The 27,017-nt window shown below is 46.1% G+C and overlaps 1 protein-coding gene across 5 annotated transcripts in view; it reads left to right on the top strand.

The window, feature by feature from the left end:
• Positions 1-27,017, top strand: part of RAI1 (retinoic acid induced 1) — a 132,253-nt gene that overhangs the window by 43,515 nt on the left and 61,721 nt on the right. For 4 of the 5 annotated variants that reach the window (XM_075069158.1, XM_075069161.1, XM_075069159.1 and 1 more), the window contains one exon: positions 5,076-5,173. The exons of the other annotated variant lie outside the window; for it this stretch is intronic. The gene's annotated coding sequence lies outside the window, so the exon portion shown is untranslated. The remainder of the gene's footprint in view (positions 1-5,075; positions 5,174-27,017) is intronic. 5 annotated transcript variants of the gene reach the window in all.

Here is a 27,017-nt window from a genome sequence, read left to right as displayed (position 1 = left end):
CCCAGCATTCCAATGGGTGGGGGAGACTGTGGGAACTATGGGATAGCTACAGGATAGCTACCCACAGTGCAACACTCCAGAAATCGACGCTAGCCTCTGTACATGGACGCACACCGCCAAATTAATGTGCTTAGTTTGGCCGCGTGCACTCGACTTTATACAATCTGTTTTAAAAAACTGTTTTCTGTAAAATTGGAATAATCTCGTAGTGTAGACATACTCAAGGTGTATAGATGGGCCCTGATGCACCGCTCACTTATGGTGTAAATCCAGAGTAACCCCATTCAAGTCAGTGGTGTACAACCGGTGTAAGTGAGAGGAGCGTCCGGCTCATAACCTTTTACATCCCATCCTACGCACACTCAAGTGAATGACAAAATTCCTGCTGACGTGTAGGTGCAGGCTCTGTCCCTTAGGACTGGGGAGGAGCCTGCAATCACAGTGTACGTCAGAAGCAGTGGCGTCAGGAACTGCAGAAAGGAAGTCCTGGAAACTAAATTTAGATCATTCTGATGGTGACTGTTGAAATCCAAAGCCTCTACAGTGGCTTCCTCTGACATGCTTCTGGTTCCATGTAGCCCCAGCTAGGCTGAAGCTGGAGTGTAGGATGTGAGCTGATTAGACATAGGGGAACGCCTTTGAGGAAGGGACAGGGTGCGCAGAAAGTCTCCACTGGAATCAGCTGAGAGCTTGACGGCTGACAAATGAAGAAAATTAAAGTTATTTAAATGAGAAGCAGGTGCCGAGGCGCACTCATGCTGGACAAGGAAATCTGCTCTGGATGGCAGAGAATAGGGCAGTGACTATGTTTGGAGGAGGGGGTCCAGGAGGAGCCATCCAAGAAGGCAACGGTTTGGCAAAAAGAGTTATGGAAAATGGGCAGATTGCTCTGTCATCATTTGTCATCCTTATTTGTAACAGGGTGAGAAGCTTAAAAGCAAGAGGAGAAGTTGTACCAGCCTGCACTGGAAGAAGGCTTGGACGGCAACTGGCATTTCTGAAATCTGTGATGAGAATAACCATTGGACTGATGTAATTCCTAGCTACACAAATGTGTCCATGTAGTGGGGCGGGGGGAGGGGATGTGTAGTCATGAGGCTGAATCCCTGTAGATATAATTTGCAGGTCATGAGAACAGTGAGTTGTGCCGTCAATTTCTGGATCAGAACATGGGTGGTGAATAGTGAGTGCTGTGAGAAGCAGGGCTGGCTCCAGGCACCAGCGAAGGAAGCAGGTGCCTGGGGCGGCCAATAGAAGGGGGTGGCAGTGCGCCTGTTGTTGGAGCGGCGCAGCGGCACTTTGGCAGCAGCCCAATCAGTCCAGTCTTCGGCAGCAGTTCAGAGGTGGGTCCTTCACTCCCTGTCTTCCTCTTTGGCAGCACTTCGGTGGCAGCTCAATCGGATTTTTCTTTTTCTTTTTTCTTACCTCTGCTTGGAGCAGCAAAAAAGCTGGAGCCAGCCCTGGTGAGTAGTCAGGGAGGGAACAAACTCTAGTCAAAACAGTAAAAATGGATGGCTTTAGCTACCTGAATATAAACTGAACCTCACACGAGGATGTGATTTGGAGAAACAATTTCTCAAGATCATGAGCTATTGGTTCATGGAACAGTTTGCTCTGGAAGAGGAGAGGTGACTTGTGACCTAATTCTGACTCAAGCACAGGAGCTGGGCCAAGAAGTGAAGTGTGACTGGCCACAGATAACAGTGACCACAGATAATTAAGGTTCAACATCCTTGCAGATGCAATCACACCTGTGAGGATTTTTTTCAGAATGAGGAAGCTAGTAGAAAACAGCCTGAAGGACAAAGTTAGGAAATGGAAATCCATCGGCTCAGCTTGCAGACTGCATAAGATACTTTACTGGAATCAGAGAAGGGCTGAATATTCCCTACGAATAAGGAATCAAAGGACAAGAAGCAAACAGTACAGCGAGATGGCAAGGTACAAGGGTTGTTTCAAACCAAGTATCCCTGAGAAAATGGAAATTCAGACGGAGTAATGATGATAGAACGTAAACTTTGTGAGGTTAGGCATAAATTGGAATTGAAAAGGAAATGTGCAGAACGAAGAGGCTGTGTCTTAAAGAGAAATGACAAGAAATGAATTCAATATCTGGGAAATAGAAAGCCCCGTGGGAGACTCAGTGGAGCTCCCAGGCCAGCAGATCACAACCGGGGCAGTTACTGTTTGTAGGTGGCAACGGTGAGACGCTGACAGAACTCGGCTGGCGTTGTTCTAACAGCTTGAGAAGTGATGGTGCAACGGGGATGAGTGACTTGAAAGGAAGCTGTTGCCTCTTATTACCCTAGTGAACTCTGCCCTCTAGAGCTGGGTGTGGAACAAGGGACCGTGATAAGTGTGAAGCAGGGAGGTGGTTCTTTCTGTACCATGCAATAGAGTGTCTTATCCTCTATTGCATGGTACAGTGGACCCCAACCTACCATTCCTCGCAACTGGACGATGTGATTCCCTTGGGGTAGCTGAAAGAGCTAAAGAATAAAGTAATCTGATTAGCAGAGGCGTGAGCTATAGTCGTTACTCAAGCAAAACTTCCATTGGATTGGGCTGGGACAGCTGTAATGTGTCATTAAAATAGCTACTGTGTCATTACACCAAGGGGTAAGCAATGTTGAACCATAGTCAGCATTGCCAATCCAAAACATCCCAAAATCATGAGACAGACACCTCTGAAATCATGAGATTTTAAAAATAGTACATTTTGGATTGTTTTAATTTGCCTTCTGACTTTTGGACTTTTAAGGTTCACATAGACAAGCTTTTCTCTGAAAGTGTGAGGGCTAGAAACTTAACTACAAAAGCTGAGATTCTCATGCAATCACATGATTCCAGGAGCTGGGGATTTAAAAGAGCATGATAGAGTTGACAATACTGCATATTTTATGGGATTCAAAGGTGACATAAAAACTATAGACCAAGGAGCTGTATATCAGTACTAGAAAAAATATTTTTGTGATGAATTAACTAGTGTGTGTCTCCTGTCTGCTTTATGGAATCAAAAATGTCCAGTATGGGTCATAGCCCCTCTGTTGCTAAGTGCTAAAGGAGATTTTCTTTCAGGTCAAGTGGTAGAAAGGGATCTGTGTTTTTGGATTAAGAGGATCTGAGTGCTAGCCCCACTACTGCCTTGAAGTTCTGACTGGCTGGGGTGTACAGCAATGTGACACTTGTGAAGTCCTAAGTGATCACGGATTTGTTATAGTATATTATGTTAGAGAATAAACCAGCTCAACTGGGTCTGGAGTTAGGAGAGAGCTTGGAGGAGTGGGGAGGAGGAGAAGACAGCTGGGAGAAGAACAGTCCCAAGGAGTGGGAAATTGGGTGAAGGAGGAGATATTTTGAATGACTCTGGACTTCATGGAAGACTAATAGTCAAACCTTTGCCGCCTTATGAGGATTGATCTCTATTTATTGTTTGACCTCTGAATATATACAAAAAATAATAGGGAAAAGAAGGTTCCTATGTACTCTAACCCCATAATTCATCAACAGGGGGTTCTATGTGAAATTAAAAGCCAACAGACTGCAAATGGATCCCAGTGAATTCTCTTTTTCACAATGTACGATTAAACCCTAAAACTTGCTGCCATGGGAGATCATTGAGGCAAATAACTTAGTAACATTAAAAAAATAAGAGTAGCACTTGCAGAAGGGGATATCAATCCTAATATTCAGGGCATCGTCTGATCACCAGCTTGGGGTCAGGCAAAAGTTCCCACTCTCCCCATGGGCGAGTATGACCCAAAGAACTGTAGTAAGAGGGCTTTATAACTTCCTCTGGGGCAGCCAGCATGGGACACTTGGAAGCAGGACACCTGGCTTTGGGAACCAATGGTCTGCAATGTCATGGTGATTCCTCTGGTTTTGAAACTTTTCATAGGGCCATTGATTTCCTTTAACCTGGCAGTGCCTAATGTCCTTGTTTCTCTCATGATTTTTCATTTAGAAGAGGTGCATGGGGAAGGATTGCTCTTTGTTAATGCTCCCCGTCCCTCATTCCAAACACAAAACCTAAAACCACCATGCAAGGAGATTAGCTGCCGTCAGATCTAATTTGCCAGCCACCGTCCACCTAAATCCCAACAGATGCACAAAGCTTGGAGTCCGAGCTTCTGTATTTTTCCTGTCAGTCACTGCCTTGGCTGCAGCTGGCTAGGCAGAACAGAGAAAGCTGCAGGTGTGATTTGTTCTCATTTCTCCGCCCCCCTCTCTGCCGTGCTCTTTCTTTTCCCAGCTACCTTACGCGTCCACCTATCTGATCATTGCATTCAAAAATGAAACACAGCCTCAGACCCCAAGACTGTTCTGTATCTCTCTGATGCAGGCTGGGATGTTTGGGTGGGTGGGTGGTTTTGTTTTTTTGTTGTTAATGTGACCACTTGAGACTGAGGAAAGAAAAATGAAAAACTATAAAGGAACTAGCAACCTCCTTCTTCCTTTTCTCTCTTCCCCCTCTAGAGGATTAAGCCAAAAAAAAAAAAAATGTCTGCAGCTTTCTGTTGACCCTGCATGATGGCATTTTTGTGCTCTGTGTGCTGCTTCTGCTGCTGATTGCTATTCCTGGCACAAACACGCGCACACACACTCACACACACAAACCTAGCATAGATCACACAGGCAAGGCAAGCCTGCTACCCACTCAATAAATAATAATAATAATTAATAATAGTAAAAAGACACACACTGTCACTAGCCCCTCTGCATCTCTGGCCATCCTGCCCAATGACCTGACATCTCTATCGAGAGATCGGACAAACCACGCTCTCTTCCTTTCCTTTCCTTTCCTTCCCCTCCACCCCCAACCCTCACCTCTTCCCTAGCTCCACCAAAGCGCCCTCCTGTCTGGTGTAGCAGCCTGCAGCCAACCCCCCCAACCACTCCTACCACTGGCATTAAATTTTCAGGCTGGATGCTATAGGGCCGTTTCTAATTACCTTATATCCCCTAGTGGTCCATGAATAATGGCTATTGAAGGAGCTTAGAAGGGTTGCTGAGAAGGAAAGCAAAAAAAAAAAAAAAAAAGAATTGTGCTATTTCTCACTTTTTTTTTTCCTAAGGATCTAATCTGGCTACTGTGTTCTGGAAGAGGAGGAAGAGAGAGAGAGACAGCACGAGAGAGTGAAAGAGAGAGAGAGGAGCACAAGAAACATTGCAGGTATTGTTACCAGCTGCATCTTTGTGCCTTTTTTCACTGGAGGGTCTGCAAAATGTTCCTTGGGAATTTATAGCGCTTTTTTCTGATTAATTTTTCTCTTGTGCAACTTGCTGCCCTTTTCAGTTGAGACTACACCATATGTTTCTGGCATTGCCGAGTTTGTCTGTGGCCTGCTTGCAATATTTGGGGGTTTTGTGTGTGTGTGTTTTTCTATAATTAAAAAAGGGGTTTAAATTTGTTGCAAATTTGTAGCGACATTATTGGTAATGGGCATCTGAACAGAGATACAGCTGAGACTCCGAATATTTGTGCGTCTGTGTGTGTGTATACGACAGAGATTTCTTCATGTCGCTAGTCTCGCCCCCCCACTTTTTGGAAGTTGAAATAATAATAAAAAATGGGGTTTTTAGGTCTGTCAAGGAGGTTTTTTTTAGTGGTAGAGTTATTCATGTGCATGTTTTTCTACTTTAAAAAGTTCCGGCACTGATGAGCCCCAGTGTCCCACAATCATTGCTGTTGTCTTTGTGTGCGAACCCTGATTTGATTTGTTGTCTTTCGCTGATTTGGTGTGTATCAGACGTGCCTGCCAGAAAAAATTGTTTTAGCCGAGATATGAGTAATCCCAGGATTTGCACATCTGGCTGGGTGTTCGGAAACCCCCTCCATAAGACTTTCACATGCTCTCCTGCTCCTCCTTTCCCATGGCAAATTTATACAAAACCCGTCCATTGTCATTAAAAAACAACCCAAACAACCAACTCACAGCCCCCTTATAGAGATTTCACTTTTCAGAATGTGTGTGTGTGAGAGACAGAGCGAGCAAGCTTTTGTTTTAAATAAAGGAATGGCAATGATTGAAAACATATGAATAGGGTGCAATGCAGAATGTGTGTGTATGGCGCAGGGGGGGTGCGGGGGGTTGGAAAAGTGCTTATACTACAGAAGCAGCGCTTGAATGACCGTGTCGTACATGACAGCCAAGGGGGGCTGTCCATTCTCTATCATTACTGAGCAGCTCACAGGGGCTTGCGTGTGTGTGGAATGGAATTTGATTTTTTGAATGCAAAGAATGATTTTTGCAACTGTCGAACTAGCAGAGGAAAACTGGAACTGAAGTGGTACATGAAATCAGATCCATTCAAACTTTACTGGCTGATATTGTTACAAGGCCAGCTAATAGTAATTAAAAAAAAGATAGAGGAGAAAAAACACGTGAAAATTAGGAACCAAAAGTACAGCGTGAGCCTGTGAAACCTTATCAGCCAGAGAAAGGTGGTGATTGAGATACTGATACTGAGACCTTATCCAAGTGTGGCCACCGTTCTGGATTTTATTTTTGTGCAGCAATAAAAATCTGCTAAGTGCCTTGGGAAGGGTGAGCTCCTTGTAGCACGTCTTTCAAAATTAAAAAAAAAACCATTCCTGCAAGGCTCTGCCTCCCCCCCCCCCCGCTCAATTTGTTTGTTTGTTTCCAAGGGGAGAAGAGTGGAGGGGGTTGGGCAGGGCGGGGAGAAAGCATGGGGGCGGAGAGTCGATTTAAATTGGACTTAATGGATTCCCAGGGCAGCTCTTTTAGATGAAAGTCAAAATAAGAGCCAAAGTGAATCTCAGCAGACCTGTCTGTTGCATTAAAGATTCAGCGTTCCTCCTCTTTCCCCTCCCCGCTTTTTTTCTTTAAAAGGAAAAAAAAAAAGTGTTAGCCGTACAGAAGAGAGTGGAGTTTCTCGGCCTATAATGAGAGCTCTAATTGAAGAACTTACAGCCTCTTGGGATATTCTTTACTGATCACTGCTTTTGTTATTCCTGCCTCGGTCTGGGTTTGGGTTTTTTTTGGTGTGTGTGAGAGAGACACGCTATTTTTAAACCCCTACTTTGGCCCCTGGCAGGCAAGGTGCCCCTGTACACAGCCAGGGCATCTCCTCAGTGTAAGTGGCCCAGTACACAGGCTATTTTCAGGTTGGGTAGGCTTGGCATTTTCTGATGGACGCACGATGGTCAGCTAAGAGACACCCTGGTAAAATAACTCTGGGATTCAAAGGGTTAAAAATAGGCGCTCTCCGTGCCTGAGTGTCCTTCAGGCTACGTGGGACACTAAGGGCCAGGTTCTGATCTCAGTTATAGTGGTGTAAATGCAGAGTATCATCACTGAGGTCAGGGTAACTATGATGAGACTCGAGTGAAATTTACACGGGCCCCTGCTATATGCACGCACCCTTTCTGAAGCGGAGCAGGGGAAGTGACTGTAGGAGCTGGGACCCAAGTAGTAGCAAAGCTTCTATTGGGTACATAGGCTCAGATCCTCAGCCTCACCAAGTCTGCCTTTCCCCAGTGAAGCAGTGCAAAGCAGACTTAAAAGTTCTTCTGAGCAGCCAGCTGAGGATTCCCCTTGTGTTCAGGAATTCACCAGTGGCATAGAGCTGGCACGGCCAGCTGCCAGCATAGGAGGCGTGCGACTGGGGAATGGGAGTGAGGCTGGAGTTGTGCTGCCATCCCGAGGGCTGTTACGGCTGCAAGCGAACTGTAGCAGCCCTGAGACTGCTCTATATTGTGTCAACAGCCAAACTGGGCCTGGGCCAGCCCCGGGATTGGAAGAGGGAGCAAAAAGTTGGGGTACAGCTATCTTTGCCCCCTTCTCAGGTTCTGCACTGAGCAGAGCTCAGTCACAGCTGGACGAGGGGGATCTAGCCCATAATGTAGGACTCGGTTCACTGTTTCCTTTCTCACTGTGATCACTTCCTCCCATATAATAATATTTGCCCCTTTTGGGGGGGGAGTTGTCTCTAGGGGATTGGAGGACCTCTTGAAGAACCATAGACACCACTCCTGCCCCTGCTGTGAGCACGTCGGATCTCTTTTGCTGAGTGGTCATATATTTGTTTGGATTAATTTAAGGGGTCTTGTGAGAGTATCCTTGTCACCGCCAGTGTGATTCTGTCCTTTCCCCCCATGTTCCTGGTGTCCCTCATCCAGGCACTGTTTGACAGCCAACTTGGCCAACAAGGAGTATACAATGGGATCCACTAAGATGCCTAGTAATGCTGCTCCTTAATCAGCTAGAGATTGCTACTGAGTGTCCATAGCATTTGCATCCCCTTTGCCACTCTGGGTAAAAACGGGGCCGAACCTGGGAGCTGAACTGGCATCTCCTGAACAGCAATGCAGAATGCAATGACTAGGCTGGTCGGGTTTTGTTCCTCAGAGAGGCTTGCCTGATAAGACTCCTAGATGTGCCAGTTCTTAAGCCCCACTGACTCACTCCACTTTTGTTCCTCTCCCACCACTAGAAACCTTTTGCAGCTACAATTAAGATGTAGATTTAAAAATCAGGAGCTCTGTGGTGTTTGCAGTTTGCAAGGCTGCAGACTTACATAATACAGGGAGAAGGGGAAAGGTTGGTGCTTAAACGCTTCCTTAGAAATACCATCAATAGGTAGGTTTAGAATGAAGGGAAGCAGTTAACCTAGACTTCAGCTCACTTAAAGAATTGCATATTGACATTCACAGTGATGCATCAGAAGCTACAGATTCTATATCATTGGTCCCTGTCCTTCCATTACAGGGTGTCACAGACATGGAGTTGGGTTTCATTTCAGGCACTGCTGTACAAAATAATACTACTTAGTGCCTGTCATGTGACAATCTCAAAGCATTTTGCAAAGACTAAAGCTGTGTCTGCACTGCAGCTTATGTTGGCTTAATTTATGTTGCTCAGGAGTGCGAATAAACCACCTCCCTGAGAGAGACAAGTTACACCCACGTAAATGCTGATGTGGACCGTGCTTCTCCTACCAACATGGCTACGCCTCTCGTGGAGGGGCTTTTATTATGCCGATGGGAGAGCTGTCTCCCGTAAGCATAGAGCATCTTCACCAGGTGTACCGCAGCACTGTATCTGTAAACGTGCCTTGAGTCTCTCAGCCTCCCTATTAGAGTTCTTCTCCTTTGACACGGAAGCGGGAACTCCACTTTTGTGTCATCTCTATAGATCTCCAGTATAGGAAAACCTCTAGTTGGGCACCTGACATCACCTGCAGGAATTGCATAGGCACGTGAGCTACAAGAATCTGTCCTTCAACAGCTCTTCAGCTTTTAATTGTCTTTTGATTAAGGCCAAATTTGAGTCAATGGCTAAACTCTTGTTGACTTTAATGAGTCCAGTGTTTGGCCCCAGTGTCTCTTGTGGTTAATGCAGGGAGAGTGGGGGTCTGAACTCAGACCTTCTGTTCCTGGCCAGGTCACTGACTCTCTGGGTGATCTTGAGCAACTCAATTGGTCACTTTGTATCTCAGTTTCCCCATCTATCAAATGGGCCTTGTGACTCCTAATTAGGCCTGAGTTAGGCAATAAACGTTTGTCAAACCCTTCGAGAACTTTTGAGGAAAACCCCACAGAAGGGCGGACTGTTCAGGTAAGAAGAATCCTTCCCCCTTTTGCTACTTTCCACTCTCTCCTCTCCGCTAGCATCTTGAGAGCGTCAGAAAAGCACAAGCAGGCTGAGGCCGAGAGGAGAAGGCTTCTTGTGGCTTAAGTGCATCTCCCTGATTGAAACAGGGTGGGGTGAGAGTTTTGGAGATAGCCAAGCTTCTGTCACTGGACCAGGACACGTACTGCTCCCTCAGGGTGACGAGATATCCCGATTTTATAGGGACAGTCCCGATTTTTGGGTCTTTTTCTTATATAGGGTCCTATTACCCCCACACACCCGCTGTCCCAATTTTTCACACTTGCTGTCTGGTCACCCTCTGCTCCCCCCCATGAAAGTGATCGCTGAAAGCCAGCGTTCCGTGAGTCCCAGCCTTTTACAGCAGCAGTACTCTCCGAAGGCTCACACTCTGCTGCACAAACGAAAACAAGTGAGAAGAGTGGGAAGGAAAGAGAGAGCCTTTGCAGTAGGCAGTCAGTAATTGCAGGCAGTCAGTGCCTGTGAAGTTCCCACATCACACTTTCACTTAGAGAGAGAGACGTTGTCCTATGCTCCAGATCCGTGGAATAGGAGGAGGATGCAGGATAAGCACCAATTGCAAAGGATGTGATGCTGGTCTCTAGCTACGGGTCCTCCCTGTCTACAATATGCTTGAGCTTCCTGCTGCATTACTTATGACTTGATGTAGGTGAACCTTTCAACTCCCTGCCCTTGGGGAACAGCCAGGCTGCAAGGAAGGTGTCAACAGCCTTTGCATCACCGCTGGGGAAAAAATGTTTCTCCTTTCTGCCTTCTACCTCCCCTCGCCCCTGTGGAAAAGGTGATCTTGAATGTTTAAAAAACAAAACAAAATACCTCAAATCCCTCTTATGTGTCCCAATCTTAGCAAAAGTCAAGGCAAAATATCAAGGCGTTTTTCCTTTTATGCGGCGTTTGAGATTGAAGATACACTAGTGGAAATGGGGGGACCAGAGCAGCAAGGCAAATGAAAATCTTAAAGGAGATTCTTTCCTTTTTGTCCCCAAGGAAATCAGCCCAGAAAATGATTCACCTGCTAATTAAAATTATTATGTCTTAATTGAGACATTCTTGCGTATATCCCACTTGCCTACAAGAAGTTAGGCAGTGGACAGAGAAATTCCTATCACATACCCCTCTGTCTTGATATAACGCTGTCCTTGGGAGCCAAAAAATCTTACCACGGTATAGGTGAAACTGTGTTATATTGAACTTGCTTTGATCCACCAGAGTGCGCAGCCCTGCCCACCACAGAGCGCTGCTTTACCGCGTTATCTCCAAATTCGTGTTATATTGGGTGGCGTTATATCGAGATAGCAGTGTATCTAGATGGATGGATATAGGAAATAGATTATCTGTCTATTTAATCTAATCACAAGCATAAAAGAAATAAAAAATGGAGGGTGCCATATTTAAAAGAACGAGCCAAATCCTTCTGCTGAAGTCAGTGGAGATACATTGCAGATTAATTTGGCCCATTGTGTAGTGTTTGGTATGTAGGGAATATGCTGTAGTGCTGCCTTATTTGAAACGAGAGTTATTCAGCTCCATTTGTGGTGGCTGCATTATACCCAAGTGGATGGGGAAAGCAGAAATCACGAATGGTTGTGTCATTGGGGCTAAATATGCATAAATATGTCAAACTGCGTGTGATTTACACCACACCTGCCAATGAGAATGTTGTAACAGGGTAGATTAATATGGTGCGGTGAACAGTTGTGTGTGTGTGTGTGTGTGTGTGTGGTTTTTTCAGGAGTGTAGGGTCATGCCTTATAAATGTGGTTCAAATTCAGTCCTGGTGCAAAGAGGCTAAACTCTGGTTAGCCCCAGGTTTTAAGCTCACATAGAACCTGAGATGAAATTGGGCTGGTTTCGTTTTAATTTGGAATATCATCTTCAGTAAAACCCCTTGAGTTTTGGGGGTTATTTCTTACTTTCTTACTCTCAGACTTTGCTTCCTTCGCTTTAACTGCATCTCTATTGTTAGTCACGGCTTGATGTCTCACCAGGGGATACCTTTTTTGCTGCATTTATGGTAATGGCTAAAACTTGCTGTTGTGCTCACTACCTTAAAGGGAGTGTAAATTGCACTGGCAGGGCAGTGCCTTTAGGCCTTATCTACAAGGGAAATTGGCCAGAATCCCTATGGCGGAATAAGCTATTCCGGAATAGCTCCTTGTGGGGCCACGTGTGGATGCTATCCACAATAGAAGGTCTGTGTGGGGAGCTGATCTGAAAGAGCCATTCCAGTCCCTGTCCCCTTGTAGACAAGGCGTTCATGCAAATGAACAGTTAACACTGCATTCAGTAGACAAGAACAATTGTTATAAAAATGGTTCTGCCTATTGACTGCTAAAATGAATGCATCACTAACGTTCAAATACCTGGTCTATTACTGAGACGGAGGCGGGGGGTCATGATTTATTCCTGTAATACTGTATCCCTCCCCATGGCTGTTGAGAACACTGTATTCACCAAAGAACATGACCTTCACCATGGCTCTTACTATATAAGCTACAGAACTACATAGTCCTATAATACCATGTCCTTCAGTGTGACCATTGCTATGTGACACACAACAGTAGAGTCCTCTAATACCTTGTAATTCACTGTGACTATTGTGATGTGATCCACAGAACAGTCCTGCCCTATATTATGTTGTGTCAGATTTTAAGACTGTTTGGCGTTAGCATCCTCTCTATCTGTTGTCTGGCTTCTGAGCAAGGTCTAATGCCACTGGGGGAAAAAATGTGAAACCAAGCAAGGAGCTGAAGAGAAAATGGGACAAGAGATAAGAGTGAATACAGGCAAAGGGAGAAGACCAAGAGAAGATGGATGAAAGAAAGTAGGGAGAAGTAAAGCAGTCACTGAAAGGGAAGGAAAAGAGAAATGAAGGCCTTGCAGAACTGTTGCCCATGAAGAGACCCAGTCTTGTCCAGCTCAGATACGATGATGCTGAATTTTGGAGGTGGGGGTATAAATTTGAGTTAAGAGAGGAGATCTTTAAGGCTTCAGTGGGTGTGTAGAGATTGATCTACCTGAAATCAATCTGGGCACCTACTCTGTAATGAAAATAAATTTTCCCCTGCAGATGTTAATAACATGGTCCGATGGAGTCGTCTCCCTTCTAAAGCCAGAGAAAGGGTGTAATCACTGCTATTCACTATGGGTAGTTGTAGATGCCTCATCTGTGCATTGGTGCCGTTTGTTATTGTTGTTCTGTTGCGGCTGTGCTGTGAGGTCCCAGTGAGGATGGGGGCCGCATTGTGCCAGATACTGCACAAACACGTACAAAGTGCCCGGACCCAGAGAGGTTACGATCTAAGAAGCAAAGCAGAGGACCAAGGAATCATAGATTAATCACAGTAGAGGCCAAAATGAGACATTTAAGCGGTTTTATTGCTGTTTCATAGCAAGCTCTGTAATAATACTTCTCTCCCTTTATCTTTGCTCCTTGGGCTCGCAGGATATAGTTCACCAAAGTAATACCCTGTAGGATGTTGTGAACATGTCTGTTTCCTTCAGCTGAATGCTGCTGTAACATTTAGACAGCACCTTTTACACCAAAGGACCACTTCCGAAACTTTTCGTGTGCAAGAGACAGTTACCCCACTGCTTAAATGCATCTGCTTCTTGAGTGGAAACAGACACTGTTTAAAAGCTCATAACAACACCGCTAAACAAAACAGGAAGTGAAAAGCTGTATACCCCCATTGAAACTAGGGGTGGGATTTAGGTCAAGTCGGTAGTGGCTTGCGCTCTGAATGTACATTCTGTGCTCAGTCCTGGAAGATACTGACTGCTGCGTCACTCCCTCAACTCCAGCTGATTTCAGTAAGATTGAGAGCCTTTAGCACCTTGCGGCAGTGATTCTTGGGGGTGGATAGGGACGAGTTCCCATTTAAGTGCATGGCAAACCCCCACTGACTTCAGTGGAGCCTGATCAACCCCTGAATGAGTATCCAGCACCGAGCAGGTTCAAGCTCCATCTGCAGCATTTGAGAGATGAATTATAAGAGATTCACAGATTAACTGGGTTCTCTTGTGTTTGCATGTACTGCCTGCATTATAAGTGACATCCCTACCCGACGCCTCAGGCAGAGCAATGGATGGAGTATGTATTCGATAGAAAGAAGGTGGGAGGAGGAAATTCCTCTGGCTGGTTTTCTAGCGGTGCCATAAACGTAAAAATAACCCCATGCATGTAAAGAAGTAGGGGCCATACTCAGCGCAGTCATTTCAGGAGCTGATTTACTGTGAAGATGTAAAGGGTTCTGTGATGCGTCCATATTAGCTGGTTGACCCTACTCCTTAAATACAAACATCAGGATGGACAGTGACGCCATACAGAGGCTCTGTTGTATAAATTTGCTTTTTTTTTTTTTTTTAATGTTCTGAAGTGGATGTATTAACACTGTACATTTTTTTTCCCCTTTAACAAACTGCTTTAGTTAATATGTGGGCAGAATGTAGATGTTCTTGTAACCTTTTGGTAAAGAGAGAAAGAGATATAAAGGGGTCCCAGGAGGGAACCGGGTTTTGCAGTCACTGTAATTTGGGCTGTGAGGACATAGCACACCAATGGCCTTACTCTGAAAGAGATGCTCTCCTATTAGATCTCCCTTTATAAAATCCAAAGCAGAAAGTCATAGTGCCAGGCCCTCTGGGAGGTCTTTAGGGTGCAGCTGTAGACACCCAGAGCAAGCAGCTGAAGCCCAGCTGGTGACAGGATTCTGTTGATGTTGGTTTGTTTTTGTTTCGCTGGGTTTTCTTTGCAGGGGACATGATGCAAAGCCATCAGGAGAGATTTCAATTTGCAGGAGGAGCAGTGATGAATGAGTCCAAGATAAGAGACATTTGTGGGTCTTGGAAGGGAAAGTTCACAACTGTTTGCAGGAGGGACTGAGAGATTGATTAGGAGGCACATTTTAGGAACAAGGATTTTCAGGCAATTTGCAGCTCAGCAGTTGGCATTTGAGATAAGGTTTGCAGGAGTGTTCAGAACAGCCCCTAATAGATCAGGGAGAGGAGCTTATGTGCTCATTTTCATGAAGGAACAGACTAGTTTCTCCCCTCAGTTACACCCGTGTAAATCAGAAATGATTCAGTTGATTTCAGTGGCTTCACTTCCAGTTTTCTCTGGATGTAAATGAGAGCAGCATTTTGCCCCGTGGCTTTCAGAACCTTTTCCTTTTTTCCCTCCTCAGCAGCCTATGCCACATATCTGCAAACAGCTATAAGAAGAGCAGAGATCATTAGCTGGAAGGATCAGATGGGCTCGTTTCTTAAAAGGATTGTCTGATTTCTCTATTGATCAGGTTGATTTAGAAGGAGTAAGTGGGTCAGGGATCATAAATTATCATTTGAAGGGGGGGTAAAGACTGTGCGGCACTTAGCTGCAGTGGTAAGGAAAGGAACGTATCTATTTGTAGGAACATGAATGGCTGTATGCTGCGGCTGCCATGCAATTTAGGTCTCTTACACATTTTAACTGGTGTTAAGGAACCGTATTTAAACTCAGTTAAACAGTGTTTTGGTTAAACTAGTTTCTGCAGTTTGGCTGGCCAAACAAACGGGAAAATGTAATTAGATTTGCATTTAGATGGGGCTTTAAAAGCCACTGTATTATAATTTTGAATGCATACCCTGTACACATAATGCACACTGAATCGTTTGCAAAATAATTCCAGCGTGTGTGAGCCATGAAGTCACATGCTGGGGTCTAACATTACAGGAATTCCTGAGAGACTTGTGGTCTTGCCTTGGTCTCTCTTCCCAGGGAAGGAAGGATGATGATGTGGTTTAGAGCAGACAGGAGCCCTACGTACTATCCCTGGCTTTCCCACAGAAATGTTTTGGGTGGTCTTAGGCAAATGACTTAACCGTTCTGTGCTTCAGTTTTCCTGGCTGTAAAATGGGGATAATCTGCATCATAGGCCTTAACAGTGTTGCTAACTCTCATGATTTTATTGCAGTTTCATGATATCTCACAATGTTTTTATTAAATCCGCAGCTCCAGGAGTCAGGTGATTACATTAGATCTCAGCTTTCATCTAAATTTTTTTTTCTAGCCCTTAAGGTTGCAGGAAAAAGGTGGAAACCCCCAGGAGCTCAAAAACCAGAAGACAAATAAAAAGAACACCACATTTATTATATTGTAATAAAATCTCATGATTTTTGAGCCAATCTTGTCTTTTGGCTTTGGGTCTGACTCATGATTTTTGAAGGCTTGGGGTCGGCGATACTGAGATGATAGTGCGGCAACATGAATATCTGCAAATCGTGTTGAGATCCTCAGATGTAGAAGTGCAAAGCGTAATTATTATTCACTCAGGTAACAGCTACTGTAGTACAGGATGTCACAGGCAGATTTCAGTGACGTTGCCAAGCACTAACATATCTATATCTATCTGTCTGTCATGTCTCTAGAGCAGCCATCATCACAGTATGTGGGCTAAGCCAGTTCCTGTTAATTGCTTTTTCAGTGCTGGGTCCTGTGCCATTGACGTTTTGATGTCAGGGTGATGAGAATCAGGACCAGTGTTGGTGGAACTTGGGTTGCGTGTGACTCTCTGGGTGATTAAAAATAAAGATTATCGTACGAGGCTTCGTTTTAGTTCTCTTCTGTATGCATGTCGTACAGCTTATGTTACCTAGGGGGGTGTGTGTAGTTTTTTTCTTTGGTGGCGGTAGGTCTTTTGGGATAGCAACATGTAGCAGTTCAGAAGAGGGAGGAAAATGTGTGATGGGGCAAATTACAGCTGTTTTCAGTATTCCACCACCATGGCAATTGTTTTCCGTAGGGGAGAGTTTTTTGGTTTTTGTTATAAATTCATAGATTCCAAAGCCAGAGGAGACCATCCAGTCTGACCTGCTGCATAGCACAGGCCATAAAACGTCCCCAAAATAATTCTTAGAGCAGATTCCATCTTGATTTAAGAGTTGCCAGTGGAGAAGCTACCATGACCCTTGGTAAGTTGTTCCAATAGTTAATTACTCTCACTATGAAAACTTGGCACCTTATTTCCAGTCTGAATTGGCCTAGCTTCATCTTCCAGCTCCCTTTCGCTGCTAGATGGAAGAGCCCATTAGCAAATATTTGTTCCTCAGGTAGATACTTGGAATCAAGGGTTAGAAGAGACCACAAAAGTCATCTGTTCCAGTCCCTTGCCAGGATGCAGGATTTGTTGTGTCTAAACCACCAAAGACAAGTGGCTCTCCAGCCTCCTTTTGAAAACCTCCAGTGAAGGAACTTCCACAACCTCCCTAGGCAATCTGTTCCATTGTCCTACTGTTCTAACTGTTAGGATGTTTTTGCTGAGATTTCATCAAAATCTGCTCTGCTGTAGTTTGAATCCATTGCCTCTTGCCCTGCCTTCTGTGGCAAGAGAGAACAACTTTTCCACACCTTTGTTATGGCAGCCTTTCAAGTATTTGAAGACTGCATCTCCTCTTTTCACAGTTCCTTCAGCCTTTGCTTGTATGGCTGCATTTCCTCCCCTTGATCATCTTTGTCGCTCGCCTCTTGATCCTTTCCAGTATCCCTACATCCTTTCTATACATTGGTGACGAAAATTGGACACAGTACTCCAGCTGAGGACTAACCAGCGCCGAGTAGAGTGGTACTATCACCTCCCGTGACATGCATGCTATGCCTCTGTTAATGCAACCCAAAATTGTATTTGCTTTTTTTTTTTTTTTTTTTGCAACAGCATCACATTGCTAACTCACACTGAGGTTGTGATCCACTGCAACTCCCAGATCTTTCTCAGCAGTGTTGCTGCCAAGCCAGTTTTCCCTCATTCTGTATTTGTGCATTTGTTTTTTCTTCCCTAAGTGTAGGTCCATATGTTTATCTTTGTTGAATTTCATTGTATTGTTTATAGCCCAGTTCTTCAATGTATCAAGATCCCCTTGAATTTTAGCTCTATCCTCCAAAGTGTTGGCAGACCTTCCCCCGCCCCCCAGCTTTGTGTTATCTGCAAATTTGATCAGGATGCTCTCTATTCCTACATCCAGGTCATTAATAAAGATGTTAAATGACACCGGACCCAGAACAGATCCCTGTGAAACCCCACTTGGGACCTCCCTCCAGTTTGACATCATTCCATTAATAGTTACTCTTTGTTCTTCGAGTGCTTGTGCATGTCCATTCCAATGTAGGTGTGTGCTCATCCCGAGCACAGCTGCAGGATTTTTTTTCCCCTAGTGGTATCTATTGCCCTCTGGGGCCGTGTGCTCATACAGCCAGTTTAAAGGACCCTGCCAACGCTGCTCCCCTTCAGTTCCTTCTTAGCGCCTGTGACAGTTGCTGGAATCCCACATTGCTCAGGCAAACTTTCTCCTAGTGTTCTTTTCCCAAAGGACTGGAGAGAGTGTACCAGCAAATTGGCGATCCCATTCCCCCACTGGGACCTGAACCTTGTCCTGGCAAAGTTTACAGGGTCCCTGGTCGAGCCACTAGCAATGTGTTCACTGTTACACCTTTCCTGGAAAGTGGCCTTCCTGGTAGACATCACCCCAGCCTGCCCCAATATATGGTGTTCTTCAAGGGCAAAGTCCAGTTACGATCTCACCTGTCATTCCTCCCAAGGGTGGTGTCGCAATTCCACTGCGGCCAAGCAGTCTCCCTGCCAGTATTCTCCCCTAAACCACACGTGAATGGAGAGGAGCAGCGAGGACCAGCGCCTCTATTCTTTGGATGTGAGGCAGGACCTGACTTTCTACTGATAAAGAACCAGACCTTCCTGCAGACCCACTCAGCTCTTCCTACCGATAGTGGAAAGAATGAAAGGTCTCCCTAGCTCTGCACAAAGAATCTCATCATGGCTTACTTCTTGTATCTGGGCATGTTACAAATTCACGAGCATCTCGCTCCGAGCTAATCTAACGGCTCACTCCACAATCTCTCAAGCCTCCTCTTCTATCACTTTCCCAGCACAAGTCCCGATTCAGGACATCTGCAACCTGGTCTTCGGTTCGCCCATCCACAACTCAATAGGCCATTACACAGCAGGATAGAGACAAGGCAGGTTTCAGCTGCGCAGCCTTGCCGTCAGCCTGTCCTTGAACTCTGAACCCACCTCCTGGACCACTGCTTGTGAGTCACCTCCATTGGACTGGACATGTGCAAGCACTTGAAGAAAAACGGTTACTAGCCTTTCTGTAACTGTTGTTCAAGATGTGTTGCACATGACATGTCCATTCCAAAACCCCTCCTCCATCCCCTCTTATCAGAAGCAGTTGGCAAGAAGAAACTGAAGGGGAGGGGGTTGGCAGGGCCCTTTATATCGGCACAATGAGCGCACACTATCAGAAGGTGCTGGAGCTGACCCAATGGATGCCACTAAGGGGAAAAATCTTGGTGACTGTGCTTGGGGCATGCACACCTACACTGGAATGGACGTGTGTGACACATCCTGAAGAACAACAGTTACGGAAAGATTAGTAACCTTTTTTTTTTTTTGCAGTTGTTTAACCAAAGACTGGGATCAGATCACCCTTTAACCTTCTCTTTGGTAAACTATAGATTGAGTTCCTTAGATCTATCACTATAAGGCAGGTTTTCTAATCCTCTAATCATTCTTGTGGCGCTTCTCTGAACCCTCTCCAATTTTTCAACTTCTTTCTTGAATGGTGGACATCAGAACTGATCACAGTATTCCAGCAGTGGTCACCCCAGTGCTAAATACAGAGGTAAAATAACAGTTCCTACTTGAGAGTCCCAGTTTATTCATCCAAGGATCATATTGAGAGCTCATGTTCAGCCTCTCAGTTCCTGGAGCACCATTTCACTTTGGTAGATGATTGTGCTGTCCTACCACAATGCTTGTTGTGGGAGACTGAAGCTGTGTGCAGCCTGTTTCTAAGGTATAACAAGTACGTTTGTATGTTACAAGGTCTGAACTGTGGGGAAATGTTGAAAAAAATTCTGGGATATGAGCCATCCTGACTGATGGGGTTTGCACCCGTTAGAAAAGATCTTTGGAGTTTCCTGGAGGCCTGCCTTGTCCTGTTCTTGGTGTCTCTCATTTCTTGCTCCTGCAAAATATTCTGTGGTATAACACGTTCCAGGGAACACACATTGGTAATGTGTAAACATTGGTGAGTGAATACAAAGTTCTTCAGATACTCACGTTGGCCTGAGTCTTCCCCTCACACGTCTCCCACCTTGGCCAGTGCACCTCCGTCCTGACCTGTGACAGCCCTTGTTAATCTTTCCCCGCACAGCCCCACAAAGCACCGCCACTCTGCCCCAATCCTAATCTGCAGCATCCTTGAGCTGCCAATCCTGAAAGCCACGCTGGGCTCTGCCAGTGCGTCTCAATCTTGACCTTAGCAACCCCCTACAATTCCCAGTTTTCATGAGCGGAAGCTGCCAGACATAGGAAATTGTGTGAAGATTCCCTAATGTGACTAAATAGGGACTAGGATAAGAACTGCCAACTCGTTATCACTTGTGACCAAGCCCAGGCATAAAACTCAGGGTGTTCAGATGGGAAAGGCCAGGGTGCTAACCTATTGCCCGGGCTCCTGGGGACTGTCTTTGAGTAATTCTGCCACGGGACTATAGAGATCTCAATGTGCAGTGCCATTCAGATGAGACGAGAGCCTCTGGCAGACAACAAAGAGTCCACAACAGTGAGAACGGTGGGAGTCTGCAGTTGGAAAGATTGTGACAAGGAGACCAAAGGGGCAATTTATGGCGTAGGCAGCAGGAACGGAGAAGAAGGTGAGTTTAAGTGATGGGAATAGGGGGAAGACGGGGACTCTGGCTGAGGCTGTTCCTGCTCTTTCAAAGAGAGCAAACATCCTTTTTTTTCCAAGTGCCTCCCACAGCCAGATAGCTCTGCCCCCCTCATTTCATTTATTTTGTAAGTGGTCACTGCTGGCGAGCAGCCTGTAGACTGGAAATCTTCCTGTAAATGTCACGCATACCAGCCCGTTTTTACATGCCAGGATGCAACAGGAAATGATGACTTGGTCTACTGGCATTGGCTACCATTTTAGAGGAAAATATGGAGCGGTGGGTAATTATTTCTCTTTCTTAATTGAAATTTCAGCCTCAGTGACTTGCTAGAACGTGCGAGGGAAGAGGCCCAGGCAAGCATGACATAAATGGAGGGCTGCGTAATGGTCCGAGAGGGGGAGGGAATTTATTGAATCCACAGGTGGGCAAACGATCTCATAACTCAGGGGAGGGTACAGCCATTGCAGGGTTAGTCAGCCGTTCCCTAATGAGGCTGGGGAAGAGGGTTTCCTCCCCCAGCGGCGCTGATGGCTTCCCGACATACCAGCCTTCTTATTAGCAGTATTATTAATAATGTGTCGTCTTTTAATGTTTCAAAACAAAGGGTTGGGGGGGTTTTTTTGTGTTCTTCTTTTTCTTTGACTAGAGGGCCAATTAAATAAAATTGTCATCTGAAGACTGCCACGCCACCCCTTGATGACAGCCAGCAATCAGGTGTAGCACAGCATGGCTGATAAGGGCCAATCAAGACATACAAATGAGGTGTTGGCATTCAAACAGCAGGTACTGTGCCATATAGCATGAGCCTTGTTTGCTATCTGTGGAGATGGTGCAGAGTCAGGCATGGGGGAGCCGGGGCTGTGAAAGGCAGCAGAAGGGAGTACGGGCAGCTGGCGGGCTTTCGGTTTCTACTCAGGAAGCATTTATTATTAACGACAGTAGGACTAGGAAAGCTGGGCCGAATTAGGCAATCCTTAATCAAGTCAATTGCCCACTGATGCCAGCGTGAGCTCGGGCCAGTGGAAGGCTGCAGAACTTGGCCTTTGCACTTCTAGAGCCCAGTCCTTCCATGTGAGCGGAGCACACTCGGCTCCTTTCAAGAGACAAAGGCACTTAGGAACCCAGCTCTCATCAGCCTAAATGCCTTTGAAGATCTGGGCCTGAGTGCCTTGCGGGATCAGGCCCAGCTAGCACCTTGCATCGGAGGATCTCAAAGAGCTAGACAAAGATCAATTAGTAGTTTCTTCATGTTACAGATAGGTAAACTGAGGCACAGGGTGGTTAAGTGATTTGCGTAATGTTATACTGTGAGCCGGTGCCGGAGTCATTGATAGACACCTGGCTCTCCAGACTCCCAAGTCCTCTGCTTTAGCCAGTAGATTGGTTCTCAACACGGAGATCTACCCTTCCTGTGTGGCTAACTGGGATGGGAATCCTGGCACTTTTCCCTTTGTAACATGGAAAAAGCAGAGAACTGCTGCTGTAATTTACACTGCCTCCATCTGGACACTAGGAGCAGACTCATGCTTGGTTAAACACAGTTCCGTGATGGTTTCCTAGACCACCATGGACAAGGAACTTTGGCCTGAGAACAGTGTTAGAACCATGGCAGATCATTTGGCGTGTGGGTTGGCTAGACAGGTTCTCCAATAAAATAATTTTCCTGTCTGCGGTGGTCAGGTAAACCATGCTAGAGCCCTGCTCGCAGCTGCTGTGTTTAAGTAGAACAGTAGTGAGCCCATCCCAGAGTGGACAAGACCTTAAACTGCATCTGGGAGGCAGGATCTCTCCACCTTTAGATGCTTGGCTGGAGTCCTTTGAACTAAGTTGGGTGGTCTCAGCTTAGCTCCTAGTGTGGTCTCGCACTCAAGTTCCTAGCACATTTTTTGTCTGCGCCACGAAGTGGCTCGCTAAACATTGGCTCCATGATTCATGGAGGCCAAGACCCAACCCGTTTGTTAAGGGAGGAAGGCTGCTGCAGATTGGCGTGGCAGATTCTGGCAAGGTGAAACTTTACACAGCGCCTCGCTGAGCTCACACCTTGCCAGGGCGAGTCTCTTCACCTCCGCCAGCACCACGGTTCACCAACATTTTTGAATAAAAAAAAAAAAAGGCGGGGGCGGGATGAGGGGTGCTAGTGACAGGAGGGAGGCCAAGAGAATGTTGCAATAGTGAACTGATTGCACCAGTTCAGAGACCGTTTGGAGAGGAGATATAAGCTACATTTTGAACAACCTCATCAGCATTTCCTGTCTCACGGTGGAGAAATTGCATGTGGTGAAAGGCTCTAAAAATAGGATCAGCAAACTTTTAACCACATTTGCAGATGTGAAGGTAAAGTCAGACCAACCCCGTAGGCACTGAAGCTGAAAAATAATCCCAGAGCCCTTCAGAAGTTTCCCCCTCTCCTTCCCCAGCATCACCCGCTTTAACCCTCTGCAGGATGTAGGGGAAAGTGTCATGGTGTGTGTAAATGGGGACCAGTTCAGGACATAGCCTAGAGTAGAACTCGGGGTTTGCCAGCGGTGAGAGGTTACTGCGCTAACCTGCTGCGCGTGCACCCAGCCTCCCGGGGACCATGGCTCGGAGTGTTTCGGCCGTGATGCAGCAGTGATTGCAATGTGAGTTGAAGGCTCTGGCAAGACACAGCTAATGTGGAAAAGGAGTGTGTGGCCCCGAGCTGGAGTGGTTGTGATGGAGACTGAGTGGAGGGCAGCAACCCCTGGATTAGCAGCTGGAATGAGTCTCTCCATTGCTGCACCGATCTCTCCTCCTTGTCCCCATTAAGTGTGCTCAGGAAGACATTAAGATCAGAAGCACGTTCGGTGATACTCTAACAGCACTGCTGACTGACCCTGATTTGTAGCAGGGCTGAACGCTGAGGCTGTAACGTTACAGCTCTTCCTGCAGTAATAGTGAGCGAGAAGGAGTGACGTACACAGCCCTGGTTGAGAAAGAGAAGGGGCGAGGGAGGGGGACCAGACAGGTCAGCTCCAGGGAAGCAGGGGAAATGAATACCGGGTGTAAATGAAAATCCAATATCTCATTTGTGGTACATTTGCTTAGCAAGCCACAGCGGTGCAACCGCATCAAAATAAAAAGTTGAAGGAGCCCAGGAGTGAGTGTGCATTAATTCTCCAGCCATACCGAGGGGGACATCACAAAGTACAGGGGAGAGGGTTTGTCCCCTGCCCACCCCAGTGGCTGGGGCGGTAGGAACTCAGGACAGTAACATGGGTATTGTGCACCAAGAGGGAGGATCTGCAGGGCTTGAGGATAAAACCTCTGTAGCTGGGAAGTGACCCTCTGTGACTCTAGTGCAAGCTGTCGTCCCTCCCTCCCCCTCCCCCCAGCTTCCTCCCTCCCTCCCTCCTCAGCTCCCCTTGCTGCAGGATCAAATCAGCTTCCTAGGTTAGGTTAGTTTCCTTCTGTCTTTTATTCCAGTGCGTTTTGGATTCCATGGCAGGCTAGCCCTCTCTCGCCTCCTCTGAATGCTGCTTCACTTGTGGGTGCCACTGACTGAGGGGGTGCTGATAGGAGAGCTCTGGGGCCAAGGGCTCTCTCGTTTATTGCAGTGATGGGGAGGAGGAGTGTCAGGTAGCTTCTCCATCAGAAGTGAAATTGTCATTGGCTCTGCTTGACCTACAGACTGTCTTTGGGATGCATGCCACAGCAGCTAGTGCTGTTTCTCAGGCGCTGATGGCAGGCAGCCAGCCAGCTAGCTTACCACACAGACTGACCCACTCACCTTCAGCCCAGACAAAGGGACAGCAGGCTCACCCTCCACCCTACCGTTACTGTGAGATGGGGTCATCGCTCATTACTACAGCCCACCCGTGTGGGCAGATACAGTGCCCTCTTTCCTCTGGTCACACAGACTCCTTCCCCCCGACCCATTCCCCCAAATTATCTGCTTCTCTGCAATTCGTGTCATTGTTGAATGGTTAGAATGAGGGCCTAGGGCTCAGGACTCCTGGGTTCAAATCTCCGATTCTGCCATTGGCTCACAGTCATGATCTTAGGGAAGTCAAATCACCTCGGCCTGCCTCACTTTCCCCATCGGAAAAGCGAGGGATTTTGTGAGCCTTAATTTATTACCACTGGGTGGCAGGTGCGGAGCAAGGCCAAGCAGTAATAATTTTAGAATCATAGCAAATATTAAGATCTTTATGTGGTGTTTTTGTTCATGAGGATTGCGTTTAGTAGCAATTCAGTTTAAACCCTCCCTTTGCCATGGTTGTGTTTGTCCTGCATTGGTTATGTTACAGTCCCTGGGTTGCTTTGAGGAAATGTACAGAGCAAAGTTTAGGCAAAACTAGCCTATTCCTGTGAAAGGGAGGGGGGAAAATCCAGCGTTGTTGTTGTTTATGGAAGGGTGGTGAGAAATACATTGTCCTTGAAAGGTGAGAGGCTGGAGTACTGCATATGAACCGTCTTCTGTTTGTAATATCCACTTATCAGACACATGGACAGCACTTGCATGCCATTCCCATTAGCCTGTACAAAAGCAGGGCAGCATTATTAATGGGACTTACACAGACACCCAAACAAAGAGAGCGAGGAAGAAGAAATCTTAAAACTTCCAAACCTGGAAGGGTGAATCTGACCATTGGAAACAGGAGAGACCAGGAGAGAAAAACATTAAAGAAAAGAAAATTAGATTCCTTGGGTTACCTTAGTTACCCAGTTTCTAATGACTCCAGCTTCCAGGCGCTCATCACCTTTTGTATATAAAGATTCTCCAGAGAGCTCTGGATCGCCCCATTAACAAGAGAGAGACCCTTGGTCATGATTTCTGCCAAGGAATGGGAGGGGATCAAGGAGTTCTCTGTGGGAGAGGACTGCCTAGGAGGTTTTTAATAGTTGCTTTTTGTGAGATGGCTAGGGGGTAATCTATATCTTTCTCACAGTAATTGCCTCTCTTTACCTATCTTTCTCTCTGTAATTGCCTGCCTCCTTGTTGCTCGGTTTGGAGTAGCTGTTGTCAGCCTTCACCTGAAACCTTGGATTATCAAGATGAAGAGAGGAAATTGTCCTTCGGAATTTTATTTAGCTTAAAAAATCCAACCTGTGCAGTGATCCCAGAGCAGAAATTCTGGGGGCTGAGGTGGACCAACATCCTTTTTAACAGAGTGTTGACGTGTTAGCTGGCCAAACAAGGAGTCAATATTTTGGCAAAAAGCATCACCTTTTTTGTTAGAATAATAATAAGGAGGGGGTGAGGAAGGCAGACGAGCAAATCTGTTTTATCAGACACCGCATATTTTATGCAAGCACATTTCAGCTCTTCAGCTTTGGAAAGCTTTTCGTACCCTTTAATTTTCTAATAAAAAGGAATTACGTTTGCTGAAAAGCCAGTAACAAGATTCACTGTCATTGTCTTTTGTACAGACCATAATTCCTGTCTTGGGTGCCTGCCTGGAGAGGAAGAATCCAGTGTGTGTGGTCCTAGGTGAAATCTCTCCAGGAAACCCGCAGCGAAGCGGGTGGGGTGGCTGACCACAGGGAGCTCACCTAAGGGATAAAAGCAAGTTGACTAGTCCAGTTTGAAACCTTGGAAGACTACTCCCTCAAAAGAGAGTAATAGACCCCTGGATAGAATGAGGTTGCTGTTGGCAGAAGCTAGGTTTAGGCAGAAGAAAACGCTAAACTTCCTTCAGTAAGTGCTTTGAGCTAAATTCTGCTCAGTTACACCAGACTAACCACAAGGAAACCCACTGGAGTCAGTAGTGTTTCTCTGGATTTACACCTCCACCACAGAGATGGCCCTTGGTCTTGGAGCCCTAGGAAGTTACAAGGTATCTTTATCCTCTTTTCACACGCAAGTATGCTCTCTTGGGGTTTTCCCTTGTGCAATCCCAAGCGAGATGGAACGGATACCAGAGAATGTTAAGGGGTGACTTGATTACCATCTGTATGTACCTGCATGGGAAGAAATATTTGATAACGGGCTCTTCAGTCTGGCAGAGAAAGGGATAGCATGAGCCAGTGGCTGGGAGTTGAAAATGGACAAATTCAGAGTGGAAATAAGGCGTAAATTATTAACACTGAGCATAATTAACCGTTGGAACAATTTACCAAGGGTCGTGGTGGATTCTTCATCACTGACAATGTTTAAATCCAGATGGGATGTTTTTGTAAAAGCTAAGGAATTGCACTAGGAAGTATTTTGGGGACGCTCTCTGGCCTGTGTTACGCAGGAGGTTCAGACTAGATGATCACAGCGATCCCTTCTGGCTTTGGAATCGCCGAGTCTCTTCTGCTGCCGTCCCCACCGCCATACCCAGCAACCCAGAATCCAAGACACCCATCTTCTCTGTTCCCCTTGTTACCAAAACAGCTCATTTGAAAAGCAGCGCCTGGTTCTCGGTGACATTCCTGCTCTTTAAACAAGGGTCTAGTTATTATTATTTAATTTATTAGTATTACTGATTTATTTATTTGTATTGCAGTACTGCCTAGGAGCCCCAATCCTGAACCAGGGCCTGCTGGTGCGAGGCATTGTACAGACACAGAACAAAAACACAGCCCTTGCCCCAGAGACCTTTGCCATTCCCTTTTCACCCCACGTCTTAGAGCATTTTGCTGATATCTGTGGATTAGGTCTCTTAGTCCCCTGATCAGTAAGTATTCTGTGGGCTGGGGAAACTGAG

This window comes from Chelonoidis abingdonii, chromosome 9, assembly GCF_003597395.2.
Source record: "Chelonoidis abingdonii isolate Lonesome George chromosome 9, CheloAbing_2.0, whole genome shotgun sequence".
NCBI lineage: Eukaryota > Metazoa > Chordata > Testudines > Testudinidae > Chelonoidis > Chelonoidis abingdonii.
Note: the sequence above shows the minus strand (reverse complement) of the source record. Positions and strands in the feature narration are given on the sequence as shown.